Source organism: Cavia porcellus, unplaced genomic scaffold (genome assembly GCF_034190915.1).
Source record: "Cavia porcellus strain 051 isolate PalLab524CR breed Dunkin Hartley unplaced genomic scaffold, mCavPor4.1 scaffold_11, whole genome shotgun sequence".
In the NCBI taxonomy this organism is placed as follows: domain Eukaryota; kingdom Metazoa; phylum Chordata; class Mammalia; order Rodentia; family Caviidae; genus Cavia; species Cavia porcellus.
The window spans coordinates 33101841-33125227 of NW_026947494.1; the positions used below are offsets into that span (position 1 = coordinate 33101841).

General features: G+C 36.2%; 1 pseudogene; it reads left to right on the top strand.

Annotated features, from left to right (window-relative positions):
- LOC100715039 (protein lin-9 homolog) overlaps positions 1-19745 on the top strand; it is a 125228-nt pseudogene extending 105483 nt beyond the window's left edge.
- The last annotated feature ends 3642 nt before the right edge of the window (positions 19746-23387 follow it).

Sequence of the window (23387 nt, forward strand, 5' to 3'; positions counted from 1 at the left end):
CTGTGGGGGAGAGGAGACCACAGTGATAGCGCTGGGATAAAGTCAGAAAGAAAATATGATGTTGACAAGACGAGAAGCAATCTCAGAGAACTGCCTGAATTCTTTCAGGGAATAGTTTCCACAGTTAATTTGTTCCTTGGTACTGATTAAGAGTGCTATAAATATTCTGTGCTTTAGAAAGTTAGGTGTTGCAAACAAATTGAGTATCTGCTATCATTTTAAGATAACATGTTTTCCTGTATTTAATAAAATGATATTCTAAAAGATTTAAATGGTTTTCAAAGTTCAGGTTCATGCATGGGCCACTGTTGGATTGGGGACAGCCAGACACAAACCTTTCCCTGTGAGTCAGTGCCATTTGCAGATTACCGAGGCAGAGAACAAGACCACACCAGGAAGTGAGCCCTGCCTGGGGACCAACACTATGCATGGGCCACTGCAGGAGTGGGGATAACCAGACTCCAGCCCCTTCCAGGGCACAGGCTGGCAAACAAGAAGTACCAACCGTCACTCACCTCCAGCAATTGGCTGATCCAGAGAAACGCAGGCTGTGATGATAGCTATCAAGGTGAAAAACAATTGGATGCCTGTGGTGCTTTGGTGTTTCACTAACATTGCAGGGCCAGTGGTCTGATCATCTGTTCAGAGGATGGCAGTGCACAGTGTGGTATTGCTTTGTTTGGTTGTGTCAAATCCAATGGCAGGAGTAGCTATTTCAAAAATGGCAGGATATATTATGGTAGCCATTTTGGATTTACTATTGTCCTGTTTTGAAGTCCTTTATCACATTCACTGTTTTGTTTATTTGTTTCTATTCTATTCTGTTGTGTTGATTTTTACTATATCTGAAGGTGTCTGCAGCTATTTTGAAGACAACAAAAGGCATTATGTTAACTATTGTTGATTTTGTAATATTTTGAAGTCCTGCATCGCTTGCACTAACTTGTTTTAATTGGTTTTATTCCTTGGTTTTATTCTCTTTAAAAAAATGTTCAGGCTCACCCCGGCCCTTTGATGATGGCTTTTGCTTACTGAGGAATCTATGCTTATTGGTCTGTAGTTTAGCAAGGTAGTAAAAGGTCAGTCATTATTGATTTATCACTTTTTGCTTCAATTAGAGAAGCAATAATAAAATGTGAGTTAGAATGTCTGGGACTGTGTGGGTGAAGCTATTCATGATGCCACAGAAGGCACACAGAGCCTACTCTGAAATTAATTGTCATGAGTTTTTTCTAAAGTAAAACCTCAATATTGAAGTTTTATTAGTATTTTTGTACCAGGAATGGAACTCAGGACCTTGGCTTGCCAGGCACGTTCTGTGCCACTGGGCTATATCCCCAAAGGTATTGAGGTTTAATTGCAGGGTTGGTACTTTGTGATGAATTTAAGTGAGTCTTGGGTTGAACTTGGGACACTCAGTCTCTAAAAGGTTTTCCGTCACTGGCCTAGGCTGTGTTACTCTTGAATCTTACTTGGTGTTGAGAGTAAAGAGCACCTGTAGGCTGGTTTGGTCATCTATTCTGATTCTTAGTCTAGGGTTACAAGACACTTCAGGATGTTTTTGGATGTAAAAAGAATCTGAAAAATTTTGCTGTTTTAACTAAAGCTAAGCTGAAGTAAATCATACCTCTCATCCATTTATTCATGATCCACACAAAACTTTCAGTCCTCCCAACAAGAATAGCAGTTTAATGCAGTCCCTCAACCTGGCTTACCTCGAGTAGCCAGTCTGATTGAATATATATGCTTTAAATCATTTAACTAATTAGTGTAGGTTGATAACTACAGTATTTTAAGGCAAAACATTAAGAAAAAATAATGTATGGTTTTATTTGAAGAATCGCTGGTGGGAAACCCATACACTAGATAATTTTCTCAGTGTTTTTAGCTCTTGGCTTCTAGGTCTGGGATTAGTGAACTCTTTTTATAAAGGGGAAGATATTAAGTATTTCAAGTTTTGGGAGTCAAATGGTCTCTGGCACAGGGTCAATTTTGCATTGTAGTGTGAATTTGGCCATAGACAATATGTTAAAGGGATGTTTGTCAGCATGCTAATAAAGCTTCATTTATAGGAACAAACAGTGGGCCAAATTTAGCCAATATTTCAGTTTGCTGACTCTCTTTTTGATGATCCTTGAAGTTGTGATACTGCATGCCAATTAAGGAAAGATATTTAGAGAGGGAAGGAAACATAAAGAAGGCTTGTGCCTCATTTTCCAATGCAAGTGCACAGAATGGGCCTAAATAAATCATGTTTGTTTAATGGAAAAGATCTTAAATAAATAGGCTCTATTTGCTCTTATGAAGTCAAGCCTAGATTCATAGTAGCTGGCATTGAAGATAGTAGCTGGGTGTGGAACAAACTGCAGTGTTTTTAGCCCAAATGTGCACTACACACTGGGCATGGTGGTGGATACCTAAAACCCCAGCAGTTGCTCACTGTGGCAGGAGGATGGCTGGCCGTTTGAGGTCTGTCTGGACTACATAGTGAGTTCAAAGCCAGCCTAAACTAAATAGTGAGACCGTGTTTAAAAAAATAAAAAATACACTGCAAAATTGAAGCTTCATCTGCAGCTGGAACTGTAGTGTCTTGGGATTAAATATTTCCTGGTCTTAGTTATAGCTAGTTCTAGCTTTTGGACTAAAGTTTGGCCAATCATATGTAAGTAGAAGTTCTGAGTGTGACATTAGAGAAGTATTGTAGGAGAGAGGTGGGATGTTCTTTTCCTCCCCTTGTTGGTTAAAATGCACACATGAAGGCTGGAGCTCAAGCAGCTACATGGGGCGTAGAAGAAAGTAACTAGATTGACCATGTTGCAAGATGAAAGGAGTTTTGGTCCATAATTTTCTGTCCAAGGAGAGAGAGAGAGAGGGAGAGAGAGAGAGAGAGAGAGAGAGAGAGAGAGAGAGAGAGAGAGACAGAGAGAGACAGAGACAGAGACAGACAGAGACAGAGAGACAGAGAGACAGAGAGACAGAGACAGAGAGGCCTCGTTTTTAAACAATGTCATCAGTTTAGATTTTCTCACCACTGACCAGAATTCTTTTGAATGATTCATTATTCATCATAAAAGAGTCACTTTTGATTTCTGCTGAGAATTAAATTTATTTAAACTTTGGGAAATCCCATATACCTGTTCTGATTTGCATGCACTGTGATTGGGGCTCATGTTTAAGTCATTCATGGATAGGACTTCTCGGAAGTCAGCCTGGAGCTGGAGACAGGATGGAGCAGAGAATGTAGTTCACTTTAACTATATTAACTTATTGCACAATATCAGTCGAGTCTGGATAAATCTATGCGGTAAAGCCTTTGTAAACTTCTCTAGCTAGCATTCACCCACTTGGTGGAGTTGAAAAAAAAGGTCATGTCCATATTTCCATTGGTTCTGGAGAATTCTTACTCAGTTTGACTGATCGAACAGATTTTTTCCATTGCTTCCCAATAAGCACATTAGAAGCTCTCTGTTCTTGTGGCTTTAGTTTACTAAGTGCAGGGAGGAGCCTGTTAGTACCGTGTGGGTCAGTGATCTGGTCTGCACTCCCATTACGATCACCCACTGACCAAATGCTCTGTGTTCACTCTTTCAGCAGGTATGCAGCAGACACTCGTATGGGTCAGTGCCTTTTACTGCAAGGAATAGCAACGAAATGGAAAAGAATATCAAACCAATTTATTCGATTCTTCTGAGTTTTCTTCCTGTGTTGATGAAGGGGATGCTCCGTATTTCTCAATTCTTGATTTAAATCTCTGGCTCTTATATTTTCTACCTTTCTTCTTTTCTGTTGTGACTATATCTGTTTTTCAAAGCCAAGAATTGTGTAGCTGTGAATCAGATATTTTGAAATTTTCTTTCATTGTCATTCATCATGTTTTCTATTGTACTACTTTCTTAATCACATGAGAATTACTTACTATTTCTGTATTCATTTGTGTATTGTTCCTCTTGTATTTTAGTTTCTTCTTATATTTTAGTTTAGTTTTTGGATAGGTTTATTTTAGTTACTTCCTCTTACTATTTAATCCACTGCCATTTTCTTCAATCATGTGTCTCCTAAAGTATCTTTTCTTATTACTTCTTAATTGATAAATTGAAGTTTTCTTGGAATCATGACTATCTGTACACTGCCCCTTCTGGTGATGCCTTCCGACTCGGTGTCACTGTGGCTTCCCTGGCACTGACCCTGCCTTCCCTCCAACAGCCCCGAACTCTCAATCTTCTTCCATTATTTCTTCAAATAATGTTTTCCCCAAGATTCTGCCCCTGGTGTTTTATTGTTATTTCATGAACTCTGTTTGTGGGTTCCCATCTCAGGTGGTAGTTGTTTTAATTATCATTTTTTTGGTGGTAAATCAATATATTTATGCCTAAAATTTTCCAGGAGAGTTCTTAAAAATTCTCTTCCTCAACAAATGCTTGCATATATCACAAGCATCTCTAGTTTAATCATTTCATATTTCCATTCTTGGCTTCCTTAAATCCACTCCCCCCACAAGGCAGCACATGCCAACAGTATTCTACAGTGGGGACCTTTTAGGTGACTCCCTATCACCTACAGAATAACGTCCAAACTCTTCAGCTGTGAATATTGTATCTTTTATAAACTGAACATTTGCACCTCTCCATTTGTATCACCCTCTATTCCCTCCCTCTCTTCTAATATCTAGAATCTCTGTAGTGAATTTAAACTATTACAAGGATGTATGCATATCCAAGCAGCATAATTCTTAATTCTTAAATGTTGAAAGTGATTTATATGTCCATTAACAGACAAATGGATAAAGAAAATGTGGCTTATATAATACAATGAGGTAGTAACTGGCATAAAGAATGATAAATTTGAGCCATTTGTAGGGAAATAGAAGCATCTTGAGACCATACGACTAAGTGAAATAAATCAGACACACATGCTTGTATATCACATGGTTCCTCTTTATATGAGCAGCCCAAAATTTTACTAAAGAACAAAATAAAATATTACAACTACATTTTCTATTTAAATGAGTGTCTTTTATTTTACTGGACAGTAAGTTTATGAAATCACAGTTCTGCATTCTTCCTTTTCCATATTGTTGATCAAATTTATTAAACATTTACTGATTGTGAATACTGAATTCTTTTGGTACTTACTCTTTTAAGGCAGTTACCTTACATGGAATTCAGACAAACCTCTTAAGTCTAGAAAGAAACAAAATTCTTATAATAGATTCTGACCTAACTCTTCCCTACCAACTTAGGACCTATGTTCTTCAACCAAACTTGGGTTCCTTGACCTCCTTGTTGTCGTGTTATTTTTCCAAATGGTGTTTCATTGATTAAAACACTAAATTTTTAGTGGCTCACTTTTCTAGGTTTTATACTTAAGATACTCGTCCCTTGCAAGAAAGATGAATGAAATCTGAGTCTTACAAGGTTCCAACCTACATGGAGAGAACAGAAATATACCAGAGGTTAAATTAGATACTATACAGATTATCTATTAGACATTACCTAATACAGGGCCTGTTTTAACCTCTGTCCTTCAGGAGGAAAGGAGCACACAATTATTCATCCCTGCAAGAAATATAGTTAAACATGAGAATTGTAATTTTCCAATTCACACAAGGGAGGATTCAACTTCTGGAATGCAAGTATGGCTACCTAAGGAAGATCTTGAAATGCATTACTATTTTGTACAGTTTTCAGAAGATGAAGGCAATATAAAATCAAATGAAGTGAATGTGAGTGTAGGGCCAAATAAGCCTAAATGTAAATCCATTAACTTTATATTTCATTAATTTGTTAACATTTGTTTTTCAACCATTATTAACTCAGCATTTCTTATACTCTAGGAACCCTAGAGGTGCTTAGAGAAGCTCTACTGTTTCTCCAATTTCAGTTCTGAAATGTTGTCACATGCAATCAAGCTAATTATATGAAAATCATGAAATTAACAAATGATGACACTTAAAGGAATAATTATTAGTTCATTGTAACAACAACAACAAAATCCCAGAAGTGCTGTTTCTTGTGACATCAGTGGCCCAAATTTGGTTCAGATTTCAGGAGCCTGTTCATTTCAGATGTGAGTGCTGAGGAGTGGGAGGCACAGGCATTTGTGTATGGTTGCCTGCATGCATTGTGCCTGCTTGTCAAGGACCTTGCTGTTTTGGCAGAGGATGCTTGACCATTATTTACTTTATTTAATGTACTTAATTCGGTAAATAGAGTCAGGTCTTGCCTTAAATTCAGCAGCAAGGCTGATTTCACAAACCAACCATTATGACTGACATAAAATCTTTGTATATAATGTCAACAAAGTAAATAATAGACAATGTTGTAATTGCCAGATCTTGGAAACAACCCAAGTGTCCATCAACTGAGGAATGGATAAAAAAGTTGTGGTATTTCTATACAATGGAGTATTATTCAGCTATAAGGAAGGATCACATTGAGATATTTATCAATAAATGCGCGCAGCTTGAGACCATACTCATAAGTGAAATAAATCAATCTCGCATGTGTGAATACCAAATAGTTTCCCTAATGTAAGTAATGATTCAAATATATAAAAATATGTAGTAATCATGATTCCCCATTATGTGGCCTTGAAGCCTTATAAAGTTTTCACTTATTAATTGGAAAGGCTTTATCCTGGGCTTCTTGATATGGAAATATTTGAAGCTATAGTATATGAAGTTTGATCCAAATATTTCAAGGAAAAAGACAGACACTATGGTAACTACTAGTAAGTCGGGTTATTTGGTGGTGAAGCACTAGGTTGCTGAAACAGTCACGCTTTGACCTGTATTGTTATATCGTTATGTTCTGTTTTATCTCAATCTCTCCCTTATTCTTTAAAAAAATTATTTAGTTATATCCTATGTTTGTTCTAATTAAGGGGAAAAATTAAAAAAATTAGCAGGATATATAATAGTAACTTTTATTGATTTCCTATTAACTTGTTTTGAAGTCCTGTAATACTCCTAAGATCTTGTTTTGACTGATTAGACTCTGTTCCATTCTGTATGATAGTATCAAGTTTGAGGATATAGGCAACTATTTTGAAGGCAATAAGATTCACTAAGATACCTATTCTGGTTTGACTATTGTCTCCTTTGGAAGTCCTGTAATGTTTACAATGCCTAAGTTTTATTGGTCTTGTTCTCTACTGTTTTGTCCAACTTTATAATATCTAATGAGATAGACAATTCTTTTTAAGGAAACAAGAGACATCGCTGATAACCATTGTTGATAACCTTGTACTCTGTTTTGCATCATGTGCTATGTCTATCCTTGGTTTTGACTGACAGCTTTGTTTTGCCATATTTGACTTTATTCTCCCCCCCCCAAAAAAAGTAATAAGCACTAAGGAGTAATAAAATCCAAAATGTGTAAATTTTGTTGTAAAATAGAGAGGGGAAAAAAAAGAGCTCTAACGGATGTAACAGCAAGTGTGTTTAGGGGTGTTAAATAGCTGACTTTATCAATGTTTTTGGAACATTGAACACAGCTGTTTGCAGTCTCCCTGTTTGAATGTCCACCTTGTGTTCTTTGATACTGTGATTTGAGCAACTATTTCTAAGATGATAATATGTAGTCTATTAACAGGTGATTTCTTACTGTTTTTTTTGTAGTTCTGTATTATGTGTACCCTTACACCGCTTTGTTTTGTGTTTTTCTCTTTTTCCTTTTAAATAAAATTAAAAAAAAACAAAGTAAATAATAATTTTAAAAACTGAAACAAGTGCTCTCAGTTCAAGTACTATGTTTCTTAGGATGAAATTTTCTTTTCAATGAACAAAAGAAATCAATAGTATAAGTAAAACAAATTAAAATTTACCTTAAAACATTTTGAAACAACAGAATAGATAATATGGTAAGTTATTTGAATGTCTCCCTCCTTCCTATTTATCTGCTCCCCTCTCTATATACAGTTTTCTCATATAAATTACACATACAAGAGAAATCATGTGATATATAAACTTGCATGTCTGACTTATTTCACTTAATGATATGTTCTGAAGCTGCATCTCTTTGCATATCAATGCCTCCAATTTATTTTTGTTTATGGCAGAGTAGTATGCTCTAGCATATAAATATCACATTTGCTTTACCTTTTCGTCTGTTGGTGAGTATATATGCTGTTTCCAAGATCCAGCTATTGTAAATTTTGCTGCCATAAACATGTATAGCATGTATTTCTGTAATATGATGACTTTAACCCTTTTGGGAAGATATCTAGAAAGGAGATAGTCGGATGAAATGGACTTCCTATTTTTAATTTTTTGGTGGCATTTCTATCCTGATTTCCACAGCAGTTGTACTGGTTTTCATTCACATCAACATTGAAGAAGAGTTTCTTTCCCTCAAATTCTTGCTGGCATTTATAGTTATTTGATTTTTTTTGATGATGGTTATTTTCTCTGGGATGTTCTAATGACCAGAAATGTTGAACATTTTTTCAAATGTTCATTGGCCATCTGAGAAGTGGGATATTCCATTTCAGTTGCCCATTTCTCATTGGACCTTTTATTTTGGAGGGTCAAATTTTGTTAGGTTTTTAGGTATTCTAGACATTAGTCTTCTGCCTGATGAATAGCTGGCAAAAAATTTCCCCCCATTCTGTAGTCTGTTTATGCTGTTGGTTTTTTCCTATGCTGTACAGTTTTAATTTGATATAATCCTATTGATTCTTGGCGTTATTTTATGACCTATTGAGGTTCTGTTCAGAAAGTCCTTCATAGCCAAGTGTGATGGCAGCTATAATCCCAGCACTTGAGAGGCTGAGGAGTCAAGAGGATTGTCACAAATTCAAAGCCAGCCTGAACTATACAGTGAGTTCAAAGTTAGCTGGATCTGGCTTTGTAGGGATACACTATCTCAAATAACAACAACAAAGAAGGTTCTTTCCCACACCTTTGCTTCAAGAATGTTACTTAATTGGTCTTCTAGCAGGTTGTTTTTGTTTTATCATTTAGATCTTTGATCCATTTTGATTTTAGTTTAGTATATGGTGGGATATATGAATTTAAATTCAATCTTCTGCATGCAGATGTCCAGTTATTTCCAGCATCATTTACTAAGAGGCTATGTTGGCTCTGTGTAATGTCTTTTGACCTTTTGTGAAAGATCAAATGGCAAAAGTGCCAAGGATTTGGAAACAGCATTAAGTAGCATCCAGAGAGGCGATAAATATTCCTTTTCCCCAGTGTGTGGCGCTCTTCTCCCAGGCAACTTCTGCTGCTCTTTCCAAATTTCTCTCAGGACATGGCCAACTTCCTGCTTCCACTCCTCACCTGAACATTCCTGTCAGGGAGAGTCTAGTTAGAGATCAGAAGTGGCGTTTCTTCATGAAATGCAAAATGTCAAGCCAAGTATTTTGTTAAGGAATCTGGAAGGTAATTTAGGAAGGTGTGTGTGTGTGTGTGTGTGTGTGTGTGTGTGTGTGTGTGTTGAAAGATGAGGCATTAAGCACAGGGAGGGAATTAAGGAGGACATGATCGCGTGGATCCAGTTATATTGCTCTTTTCATAGGTATGTATACATGCGTACACATGTATATATACACATGAGTATACATGTGCGTGGTGAGAGAAACACCTTTCAAGTAGCGTATTGAACTTTGTGTTGATTTCATGTACATTTTTGCAAATTATTCAGTGAATATTGAGTACTCACTCTTGTGAGTACTTAATGAATGTCATTAAGAAGATAAAATTTTCCCAGTGTGGTGGCATGTGCTGGGAGACTGAAGCAAGAAGATGAAAGTTCAAGGCCAGCCTGGATAATTTAGGGACTTGGTAAAACTCCATCTCAAAAAGGAGGGGCTTTGCTGAGGATATAGCTCAGTGCAACTGGCCTTGGGTTCAATCTCCAGTACTGAGAAAAGTTCCTTTTGTTTTTTTGGAAAAATGGGTTTTTGTGGGAATTGTACACTACAAAAGTTCTGTGAGTAGACTGCTACACACGTGGGCTAAAAGCACATTCCCAGAGTTTTGTTCTAACTGGCTCCCCTGAGCACTTAGGCTCTGTCTCATCTCTTTCTTTTTCTGTTTGTATTTTGCTCCACTCAAATAACTTCTCTGTAACCCTGGTGGATCCCTCCTCAGGTCATTGCAAATGTGGCTTCTTATTCACTCAGTTTAGATGACTAAACATCAATTGTGGTCATCTGGGTTTCCTCTTTTTTCTCATTCTGTGTGATTGAGAGGTGTGGGAAAGAACATGTGAATGACCTCATTGAAACTGAAAAAAGTGCTTTTATTTTAGATTTTACAGCTGATTTGACTTGTGTTGTTTATAGGTTAAGGGAAACTACATGAGTACAAGACTCAAAGTGAACAAGATGATTTAAGACCTATATTTAATAATCATTGCTTCCCATTTTCACAACAACAGGTTATTAAGATCTTTATTTTATAAGTGAGGAAACCAACGTTTTCTGAGTTCAATAACTTGCCAATGATTGTCCTCATTAAGTGGCTAAACCAGAGTTTTGGCTGCGATGCACACCACCGCGTCTGCCTCTTGAGGTTTGTTCATCAAATGTCCTAGGAATGCTCTAGATCAGTGATCAGAGATAGAAGACAAACTCCAGGGTTTCTAACCATGTCAAGCTTTTTTGAAAAGAAAAGACATTTTTGGCTCAAGTTATAAAATGTCAATGATTTACATAACTTACTTAACCTATATTCTAACTTGGTTTTTCTATACATTCGGTGATACTGTTTCTTGAAGCATTTGGTTGAATTTAATGGTATGAATATATATAAGAATCACTTTTCATGTCTCATTGATAACATGGGTGGGAATTCACCATAACTACAAAATTGTGAAGCCAAATGACATGTTAAGATAGCTTAATATAACCCTGGTTTGGTCTTTTACTACTTTTGGCTTTTTTTTTTTTCTTTTTTTCTTGGTAACGGGGATCGAACTCACAACTGCATGCTTGCAAAGCAGGCGCTTATGCTGCTGAGCTAAATCCCCAGCCCCTACTACTTTTGGCTTTTAATAATTTATTTACACATAAATTCATATGTGCTTATTTGAATCAAGAACAAATTAAATTATTAGGGGGAAGTGGGACAACAGAAAAAGAATGCTCTGGAAGTTTTCTTTTGTTTAAAATGATCTAAAGATCTAATATAACTTTTTTTTTAATTTAAAGAGAAAAAGGAAAAAAAACAGCAGTAAAAGGGTACAAGTAGTACAGAATTTCAAGAAAAAAATATACAGTAAGAAATCACTAGTTAATAGATTACATATTGTCATCTTAGAAACAGTTGTCCAAATTATGAAATTAAAGCATAAAAAGTGGACATTCATACAGTGAGACTGCAGACAGTTCTGTTCAATGATCCAACAAAAATTCAGTAATATGGTTTTCTATCCTACACACTTAAATATACATGCAGTTATATCCTTTAGACTACTTTCTTTTCCTCTCTTTTTTACATTAACAATTACACTTTTTGGGTTTTATTACTCCCAAGCTCTTATTACTTTTTTTTTTTTGAAGAGAATAAGACCAAATGTGACAAAACAAAACAGAGTCAGAACAGAAGGATGAGCATAGTACATGAAGCAAAAATAGAATACCAGGTGATCAAAAATGATTACCATTATGCCTCGTGCTATCTTGAAAAGAGTTGCCTATATCATCAGGTATAAAGAACTGAACAAAAAAGTACAGAGCAAGACCAATAAAACCTACACTGGAGACCTTCAGGACTTCAAAAGAAGATAAAAGTCAAGCCATAATGGGCATCATAGTAAATCTTATTGCCTTCAAAGTGGTTGCCTATACCCTCAAACTTGATGCTATCAAACAAAACAGAATATAGTAAAATCAGACAGAACAAGATGGGGAGAGCAATACTGGAGTTCAAATCAGGTTAATAGGAAAACAAAAAGGTTACTATAATATATCCCGCTATTTTAAAATTTAGTTTTCTCTTAATTAAAAAATAAGAAAAAATAAATTAATTAAAAAAGTGGGAGATTGAGATAAAAGAGAACAAAGTAACAGAACAACACAGGTAAGAACCAAACAATTTAAGCATCATTGTGTTTCACCACCAATAAGTTTTTTTTGAATTAAAGCTCTTTTTCCTTTGCAACCACCAAGACCAATGTCTAGGTCTGATGGGAAAGGGAACTGGAGGGTCAAACCATGTTCTATATCAGTTTGAGCTTAGTCCAAAGTACAGCTCCAGAGACAACTTCAGTATCAGACACTGCCAGGAAACCAGGGGACACCTACAAGACAAATGTGGTGTGCAGGCTCCAGTCTAAAGCAAGGCCGCAGTACACCTAGCTGCCCGGACATGGATGGGACACACTTGGACTCAGGTACGGTGGTGGCCATGTGTTGTCTCTTATTAGAAAAATGAGCCGCAGCCACAGGATTGGGTTAATCTCAGCTGTCAAAGTCTCTCCAGGTTGTTCTCACTTGCAGGTGAATGATTTAACTTTTAGAATACGATTTTGGTACAAATGTCCAGTTACTAATTTTTCTTAAGTTTCTATTCTATATTCTTTCCTCATTTTGAATTCCACTTTCTCAAGGATTAAGTTAAATGTTTATCATCAGTGTTAAAATACATCTGTGTCAATCCATTGAGCAACTGTAATGATGTGAAACTAATAGCACGTGATAATATCAGAAATTTGATAACTAGACCTAGTACTGTAAGTCGTCAGAGCATATGTGTACCACAGTCAAATGAGATTCTTTACTTTTCCACTATTCTTGTTGTTTTCTTTGTGATCTGCTACTTTAAATGTAGTAATCTTTATATATTTTTTAAACAAAAAATAAAACAAAATTTCTAAACAAGATAATAAGAGGGTGACAATGTTAACACCTTGCATATCTTTAAATTAGCTACTCAGTGTACAAGATACAGGCATTTAGTTGTCCAAACAATATTAGCATAAATATTTCTTCTCAATGAACTAAGAGAAATTAGTAGTATAACGATCTTAACTATATTTCATATATAACAAACATATATATATATATATATATATATATATATATATATAACATAGTTATATGTATAATATATATATTTCTATTCCCTTCCTTTTTTCCTCCTTTGGCTTCATCCAAGTTTCTCTTTCCTTTTGAACAATTTCTTCCTATTTTACAATATATATTTTACATTTTGGTTCTTACTCTTTCAGTTTCTCACACTATGAAGACAATATGATGTTTGCACATGTGCATCTGATTTATTTCACTTAGGAGTATGGTCTTGAGCTGTAACTATCTACCAATAAAAGTCTCTAGTCTATCTGTCTTGATGGCTGAGTAGCATTCCATTGCATGAAAAGACTACATCTTTTTTGTGCATTCCTCAGTTGATCTACATTTGTGTTGTTTCCAAGATTTAGCCACTACAGATTGTGCTGTTATCAACATGGGTGCACATATATTGCTGTAGTATGATACTTTTAATTCTTCTGGGAAGATGATCTGCAGAAAAATAGCTGGGTCAAATAGGAACTTCAATATTAGTTTTTTGAAAAATCTCCACAGTGATTTTCACAGTGCTTGCACCAGGTTACACTACCACAAAGAGTGGAGAGGAGTTCGTTTTCCACCGCAGTCCCGCCAGTATTTATTATTGGTTCATTTGTTGATAATAGACATCTGGAACGAGATGGAATCTCAGTGTGTTTTAAGTTGCATCTTTCAAATGACAGTCATGTTGAACATTTTTTCACATATATATTGGCTGTTTGGATTTCTTCATCTGAGAAGTATGTGTTCATCTCAGATGCCCATTTTAGGGTTGAATCTTTAAATTTGAGATGTTTGATATTTTTGAATTCTTTGTATGCTATTGATAATAATCCTTTATCTAAGGACTGGCAAACAATTTTTCGCACTCTGTGGGTTTTCTCTTAACTCTGTTGGTGGTTTCTCTTGCTGTGCAAAATCTTTTTAATGAGGTGAGATCCAAGTTGTTGATTCTTTGTGATAGTTCCTGAGCGACTGAGGTTTTGATTCTAAAGTCTTTTCTGATACCAATGTCTTCAAGACTTTTACCAATTCTGTTTTAATGTTTATATCTGTGATTCATCTCAAATTTAGTTTAGTGCATGGTGAATTTTGCTCTAATTGTAATCTTCAGCATGTACAGTGCTAGTTTTTCCAGCATCATTTATGAAAGATGCTATCTTTCTTTCAGTGAATGTTTGGCACCTTTGTCACAGACAAGGTGGCTAAGTATGTCTGGAGTTGTTCTGTATCTTCTAATCTGTTCCATTGATCCACAGGTCTGGGTTCTTTTTCCCTGTACCATGCTGTTTTTATCATAGTAGCTTTATAGTATAATTCCAAGTCAGGGATTGAGATGCCCTCTGCCTTGCCCTTGTTACCAGAAATTGTCTTTTATATTCTACATCTCTTCTGGTTTCAAATGAATTTTAGATTTTCTCTAATTTTGTGAGCTATGCTGTTGGAATTTTGATCATGGTTGCATTAAATCTGTGTATCAGTTTTGGAAGTATGGCCATCTTCACTATATTGATTTTCCTACCCAGGAGCAAGGGGCATTTTTCCATTTTCTGATATGCTCTTCAGTTTTGTTTTTTTAGAGCACTGTAGTTTTCAAGGCAGTGGTCTTTTATTCCTTTATTAGATTGATTCCTCAGTATTTCATTTTTTTATGTTATTGTGAAAGGTGTTGTTTTCTTAATTTTTCTCTCAGTGAGTTTGCTTTTTGTGTACAGAAAGGCTATTGATTTTTGAGTGTTGACTTTGTATCCAGCTACACTACTGAATTTTATTATTAAATCTAGTGATTTTTAGGGGAGGTTTTAGGGTTTTATGGAGAGTATCATGTCATTTGCAAATAGTAATAATTTAAGTTCTTATTTTCCTATCATTATTCCTTTTACTTCTTTATCTTATCTAACTGCTTTGGCTAACATTTCCAGGGCTGTGTTGAGTAAAAGTGGAGACAGTGGACATTCTTGTTTTGTTCCTGATTTTAGAGTGAAAGTTATCAGTTCTAGTCAATTTAGTATGATGTTGATTGTTAGTTTGTCATGGATAGTTTTTATCAGATTGAGATAAAGACCATCTATTCCAATTTTTTGTAGTTTTTTTTTTTATTATCTTGAGTGGGTGATGGACTTTGTTCAAACTTTTTCTGCATCTATTAAGATGATCATATGATATCTGGACATGGTGACACATACCTATAATTCCAGAACTTTGGAGGCTGAGAGAATCTCTGCAAGTTTGAGACCAGTCTGGGCTACAAAGTAAGCTCCAGGCCAGCCTAAACTGTATAGTGAGACCCCATCTCAAAAAACCAACCAACCAACCAACCAACCAACCAACCAACCAACAAAACACAACAAAAGCAAAACAAAACAAAAACACAAAAAGATAATCATGGGATTTTTGCCTTTGATTCTGTTACTATGCATTACATTTATTGATATACGTATGTTGAATCATCACTGTATCCCTGGAATGAAACCCTCTTGTCATGGTGTATAACCTTCTTGATCATTTATTGCATTCTCTTTGCCAGTATCTTATTGAGAATTTTTGAATCTATGTTCATTAGTGAGATTGGTCTGTGGTTCTCTTTCTTAATTGGATCCTTGTCTGATTTTGATATCAGGGTAATGCTTGTTTCCAGGAATGAATTTGGGAATACTTCATCCCTTTCAATTTCACTAAAGAGTTTGAGAAATAGTGGTGTTAGGCCTTCTCAAATATCTTGATGAATTCAGCAACAAATCCATCAGGGCCTGGGCTTTTCTTTGTTGGTCAGTTTGTAATTATACCTTTGATTTCATTGGTTGATACTGATTTATTAGGATTTTTATAACTTCTTTATTCAGCTTTGGTAATTCATATGTATCGGAATCTGTCCATTTCTTCTGCATTTTCCATCTTATAAGAATAGCAGTTTTCAAAATAGGAAAGGCAATCCCGGTGATATAACAGGAACAGATAAGATCTCAGTGCGGAAGCTGGACCCCGTGCCACTGGAAGCTGCGATTTGAATTTCCTGCAGCCGCTGCTGCATCCCAATCCATGTGGCAAGGAGAGAGGCACAAAAGCTCTGAGAGTGGGAAGCAGTGAATGGAGTTGAGAGCGGGACTGGCTGGGAGCTCTGCATTGACCTGCGGTTAGTGAGCAGATCAGGGACCCTTCCACAGAGTAGGAGGCTCCAGCAAAGGACATACTGGGACCGGGCAGACTACCCGGAACAGGATGCTACAGAGAGAGACAGAGAGAGAGAGAAAGAGAGAGAGAGAGAGAGAGAGAGAGAGAGAGAGAGAGAGAGAGAGAGAGAGACAAGAGGAGGGCAGAGATGGATGGGAGGGGAAGGGAGGGAGAGTTTACCTCTTCCTTTTTGTCTGTCCTCAGTAGATTGGATGATGCCTGCCCACGTTGGTGAAGATAGGCCTTCTTTAATGAATATACTAACTCGTGCTAATCTCTCAGAAACATCTCCCAGACATACCTAGAAATCATGTTTCAGCAGTGCTTTAGGCATGACTAAACCCAAGCAAACTGACACATAAAGTTAACCATCACACAAAGTCATATTTCAGAGATTTTATACACAGAACTCAGTGATTATCTGCTGCATGAGGTTCATGTGGTAATGGGAACTTTGGATGTTTGCAAAAGCCATTATTTGTTTAAAGATTTATAAATGTTTTCTTTGTAATTAAAGAGATAACAAGGAACCTTTGCTCCCCAAATGCATGCTAGGTAACACACTACTGCCTTGATTAGATCATTACCATTGCTTTCTTCCTGATTGTAGCTAATGAAGAGAAGTCAGCTCCGTAGTTTTCAGGTTGATCACTAGTATAATAGAACATGGATATGTTTTCGGAAGACTCTTAAAGATATATTTCATAAAGCTTACTTTAATTAAAGCGAACCAAGTAAAATCTACTAATCTGCTTAAAGCTGTGGTACTCTCACTTTTATCTCAGAATAATTCCCTTCCTTATTTTATAGAGCACTAAATTAGCCTGCTATCAACTTTTACATTCTATATATTAAATATTAGCTGAGTTTAATTTTGTTCCTTCATTTTTTAATACAAGACGTGAATATGCATTGTGATGCCTATAGTTTCTTGTGTTGTTCTGGTCAGGCTTTAATGCATGTACCCAGTCCACTTTGGAGTAAGAACTGATCCAAGCATTGTTCACTGAGTGGGATAATTACAACAAACCACGTTTAAGGTGAATTAGATTATTCCAAGGTTGAAACAGTGCTTCACTTACAAGTATGAGTTTAGGATTTCTAAACACCACCTGCTACAGTAACATTTTATTCTCCCACTCTGCTATCTTGAGTCACTGTGAGGCTTCCACAGCCCTGGGATTTGTCACACCTCAGAGCCTAGAGAATTGTAAATGGTTTGTAATATCCTAGCATTATCATCGTGTGACAACTGGAAAAGATGAACACTAAGTCTTCAAAATTCAGTCAAAGCAATGGCAAAGCTGGTTCTAAAAGGGGTGGCAAGAAGACCAATTACTTACTTAATACTCTCTTGATTAGACCACACCAATTAAAGCACGAAGTCACTATTGCTTTCTGTCAAAGTGAACTTTACTTGGACTTGTTTCAAAGTAAACACACACGAGTATGACATGGATGCATAAAACTTTGATAATTTAGACTTTAAGAAGAGCCAGATGTTCTTTTATGAAATACATCTTTTATATTCTGAGTGCAATAAATATTAGAAGTGAACAGAGGTAGCAAATATTCACATCAGCCATATTCGCATGGTGTAGTTGTTGGTAGAACATTTTTAGAATTGACTTTAGATATGTCTTTAATGATGGGAAGTAGATTTATTTTATACAAACATCAATTATGTGTGTTTAAGAAGCTATACTGGAGCTTTTGATGTTCACTTTTTGTTAGAAACTAGCTAGATGTTTGCCAAAACTATTGATTTTTTTCTTTTTTGGCAAACAGCTAAATCACAGTTCCTGTTCTTCCTTTTACCCAATTAGCTCCAGTCACGTGATTATGTTCCAAGTGGATAGATGTCAAAGGAAAAATCTGAATTGCTACCTGAAGTGGCTTATAAAACCTTTCTGTAGGTGATTTTTTTCTTCTTTCATCTCTTCCAGCTTATGGAGACCTGTCATAGAATTCTGAAGGTGGTGGGGATGGTGTAATCTGACATGGAAGGAAAGTGGAATATCACATTTACATAGTAGAAATTTCCCCAATAAGTCCCCGTCTGGACTATAATGAACCCCAAATGGGTGTCCACTGGATTGGGATGAGCCACTGAAGAATCTGTTTAAGCAGAAAGACCTGATGCTAATTAACCTGCCTTGTTCTACTTTCCTTTTTCTCAATAAATCTGTACATTGTGAATATTATGGCCAAAGAAGAAATGGAGATGAAGTACACTATCCCTCAGTGATAAGGAGAAAAATAGTAAAGTGGAGGGCAAAACTTTTGTACATTAGGAGATTTGGATAATAAGGTATCTGGCTTAAAAAACAATTATATGACAATTCTATTTTTACAAATTATAGTTTCAATGGTCTATAATAAGGAATAATAAAAGGTCTTTCCTTCCTTTCAAATGAACAGTGAATTCAGTGAATTCTTGATATTGCTATGTTCACTGAGTCTGAGAGAAAAATGCCGTGCTGTTTTGAACAGAATATTAAAATCAAACTTCATCCTTGGGACCAGACCTGTACTCCAGAAACAGTTGTATCAAAGCCTTTTTTTTTGGGGGGGGGTCTTTTTTTTGAAGAAAGATCAGCATTAAACAGAAATAGCAGGAAATGAGGCTCTTACAACAAAAGAAAGTTGCAAATATTTCACAATTCAAAGATCTCCCAGAGGAAACTCCTTTGCCCTTGATTATTAGAATCAAAGTTACAGCAGATTGTGTGGTATTCATGTTGGTCTCTTCACAGATGCTGTGGGTACAGATAAAGCTACTTATAGTGTCACTTTTGATAGAACAGTGCTTGGTACTCATACCATCCCCAAAGTTCTTAGAAATAAACCTCAAGAAACCATGAAAGTTGCTGTCTTTGGACAGAAACAGTGGCTTTCTTGATTTTTGATAATCCCAGAATGATTATATAATACTTTTTTTGTCACCAATTACAGACAGTGATCCTTTATTAGAACAATCACCTTGGAAAACCAAAATTTCTGGCTCTGGCACTGAAACGTTGGGTGGCTTTTGAGTATAATTCCTTACCCAAAGACTATCAAAAATGCTCACAATTAAACAGGAGTATGTCAAGGCATGAAAGGAAATGAACACAGAAGCAGAAAAATTGAAATCATTGGCAATGAATTTCAGTGGAGATATACAACTGTTCTAGAGATTGAACAACTGAACAAGGATCTAAAGAAAGCTTTGCATAAATTTCAGAGGTACTGTGAGCTTGCTCTGGATCCAGGGATGCAGCCTGAAGGTTAGCAGACAGACTTCAGATGGCAGTCTGAGGAGGAGGTGCAGGAGAGCATTTGACACATGGACTCCTCAGCAGGACACACTCCTCAGCAGGACAGACTTGTGTCACAAATGAAAACCCCACAGACTAAGCATCTAGCAGAAGGAGGAGACCTGAATTTCCTAGTTAAAATAATTTACAGAGTTGTTACTTGATGTCAAGAATACAATAGATGCTTCTAATAGCAGTTGCTTCCAGAATGATGTTGAAATGCATGTTGCATATATTGAGTTGCTTGAGCTTTTGCAGTAAGTAACACTACCAGAGACTGAGTAGAAATTCTAAGTATTCCAACTACCTCGGATATCGGTTTTGAGAAGTTCTTGTCTTTGTGTAGGCTCCGACCATCAAATAAACTAATTGCCAGAAAACAAGGGAAATTTAAATCTGCAAATAAGGCATTTTAACATTTTGTACTGCTTCTTAAACCAGCATTGCTAACCAGCATGTATTTATTTTTCTCTTGTTATCCAACAGTAGGAGTGCTTATGTTACATATGTTTATGAGCAGGTGTTTTTAAATTGAAAATGGAAAAGTACAATACATAAGTACAATTCATAGGAGAATACGTTCATCAATTTTTTAAATGTACGTGAATTCAGTGTAACACGTAGAGACAACGACAACAATAGAGAATATGAAGAAACATGGCCAATCACGTACAATGCTGAATGCAGAATTATCACCTGTATGATGAACACTCTGTGGAGTTAGCTGATTACCCTTTCAGCCCGGAGAAGATTGAATCAGGTGGCATGGGAAGCTCCAGTTTAAGGAGCCCACTGGAGCATGGATGGAAATATGGGCATTAGAAGTCTATGTGGCGGATACTTGCAATGTGAATATGTAATTTCAAAATAATAAATATTTTTAACACAGTTTTTAAAAGAAGTGGTTTTTGTTTGTCCGTCGAAAGAAAATGAAGGAGTGGGAAAAAAACCATTACTGTATAATGTTGAATTTCTACAAGCAAATTTGGCATGCCTTTCCCATCAGTTCAGCGCAAAAAGTGCTATTGTTATGAGATTTATTTTTTAAAAAAGATTGGTATGCTGTTTTCATAGTTTTGTTTATTTGCATAATTTAAACTGGCTTACTCATTAAATTGAATAGTATCCAATTTATTAAACAAAAAGGCTTTATAAATAAAACAAAATAGCCAGTGTTGTGAATGCAGAAAAAAGATTTTTTTGTTTTGTTTTTAAGGAAAATCTTCCCATAGTATTAATTATATTAGAAAATGTATTTTTAATTTTGTTTGATTTAATGGAATATTATTATGTTAAAATATAATGAATTGTTTTCAAATTTAGAGTTTAAGAAATAGATGTAGATGTGGTTTTGATGCTTTAAGCTATCTCATGATGCAACAGCAAACAGAAACACTAAAAACATCACCCAGGATTTATCTTACATCAATGGGCACTGATAAGAAATCAAAAGAACAGCAGGCCCCAATGTTCAGGAAGGGAATTTTTATGGGGTTTGCAAGCCAGAGAAAGAGTAGTTGGCTGCCTTTGATTGGTCGTTACATTATGCCTCACAGTGTCCAGCTGTTTCTCAGAAACCTAAGTAACAGGAACCCTCACAGGAACTGCTATCTGGGCAACTAACAGAAACTGAAGTATACTGGTTATGGGGTGGGGTCATTCTCTGCTCCAGTGAAATGATATTTGTTATGTATTATTGCATACTAAAACTAAAATAAGGTTATTTTCAATTTGAAATTTTTGTATAGTTTAAAAATGCTTTGGTATTCTTTGTTGGTACTTTACCACTGCAAAACTTCATTGCAGAGTTTATATTTAGCTAAAATTTTATGTTAATAAGAAACACAAAAATTCTTTTATTCTTCGTATTTGTAATTCAAACTAAATTGATCTATGAAAATTCAAAAAACTTCAGTCTTTTCTGAGGTTTGTTATCATGTACAAAGATCCCTTTGCTTTAAGAGATAAATAGCAAGGAAAGATGTGTAGACTACCATTTTCTTTAATACGCTGCTCAGGTGTTCACTTATCCTGTTGACTTGTCGCTTTGCACAGCACACAGCAGCATATGTAAATATTTTAAATCCTCTCGTGAAGTTTCTGTTTAAATAAAAGAGCCTGAGCCTACCGTTTATATTTTGTGGGATGTCTCCCTCCTTCCCCACATTTCTGGAATTTCACAAACGATTATATATAGAGAGTGCTTCCTGGTACTTGCTTTGGTCCGGGAAGTTTATATTTGTAATCTCATGGAAAAATTATTGAAATTCCAAGGGGACCTAAGTCAAGCCAGGATAAAGGTTTGGAATAAAGGCCATGACTCATGGCCCAACCCAGGTTTTATTCACTCTCCATGAGGGAAGTGGCTCAGGGATGAGGGACAGTGAGAGTGGCAGGAAATAAGTGAGTGCTGTGAGCTGGGCTAGGTAGGGGGCCTGAGATCAGTTCCAGGATACACAGAGGGAAAGAAATGTAGAGAGCGTAATCTACATCACACAGCTGAGGTAGTGTCTAACACTTTGGAGTCAGTGTTTCCATTCTCATATACAATCTTTTCTGCCCTGGGAAGTCATAGCCTCTTATTTCAAGGCTGGGTCCAAGTTGACAGCATAGAACACGGCTCTTCATCCCGCCCAGCTCAACCATGGTTTTTTGGGAATTACTGGGCAGGGAAATGGTAACTGTCGCCTTACTTCAAAGATTACACATCAGTTTCTCAGCCATCCCAACTTATATTGCTTAAAGTCAGTTGAAGGGACAAAGAGATGGTCTAGCCAGCTCTGTACATATCAGAACATGAGATAGGGCTAAGTTTATCCAAAGTGGAGATAAATGCTCTTCTCTCAAGGAGAGTTGTCCAGGTGGTTCTCCACAATTATATTTATGTTTTTATTTTTTACTGTATATATCTGTTAATGTTGAATTAATTATGCAAAGCGTTACCACATTTCCACAATTGTCTTTTTCACACTATCTGGTTGTTTCTTTTCTTTGTTTCTCAAAGTATTCATGTAAACTGTTTTTTATCCCCTTTGTGCCTAATATAAAACTCTTGAACCATTTTAGGTAAGTGGGAGCTTCATCTTTGAGAAACACAACTACTGCTATGACTCCTGAGACAGATCCAAAGAACACCACTAAATAACAACTGTAGTATCAACAAAGCAGATGTTTCTCTCAGCTGTAGTCTTCCAAATTGTTATGGTTTAGATCAAGAATGCCCTGAAAGCCTCAAGCCCAAAGGCTGGGCTTTTTGGCAGTGAGTGGATGGATCACGGCAGCCACCTATGAGACGGTGTAAAGGTAGGTCTCTGGATGTGAACTGGAACCTCTCTCCCTGTCTTCTCCCTTTTTTCTCTGCTTCCTGATTGCCAATACCTGAGCAGTCTTCCTCTTCAACTGGGTTTTATGCCATGATATTTTTCTGGGATTGAGCTTGTTGAGTGCTAACTCAAATTTCTGAAACTGTGATTCAGAATCTCTTTTCTTTTAAATTGTGAATTGGGTATTTTGTCTCAGTGATGAAGAAAGTGAAAAGACACATTTTAAAAACTAGCATATCCAGGGGGCTGGAGATTTAGCTCAGCAGCATAAGTGTCTGTCTTGCAAGCAGGCAGTCATGAGTTTGATCCCTGGTACCGATAAAAAGGACAAAGACAAAAAAAAAAAAAAAAAAAAAGTAGCACATCCCTGACACCTCTTGACTCCCCAACACAAACAGCAGTATAATTGAATTTTGCAACACAACCACCTAATATTTATGAAGACATTAAGTGGGTATGATATGCATGTGAGAAAATTGTATTTTCCACTAGGAATAGACTAAGTGAAAGTTCAATAATATAAGCCTTCTACATTTAAGTGCCTGCATTATTTTTCATGTTAAGCTAGTTTTCTAAAGTC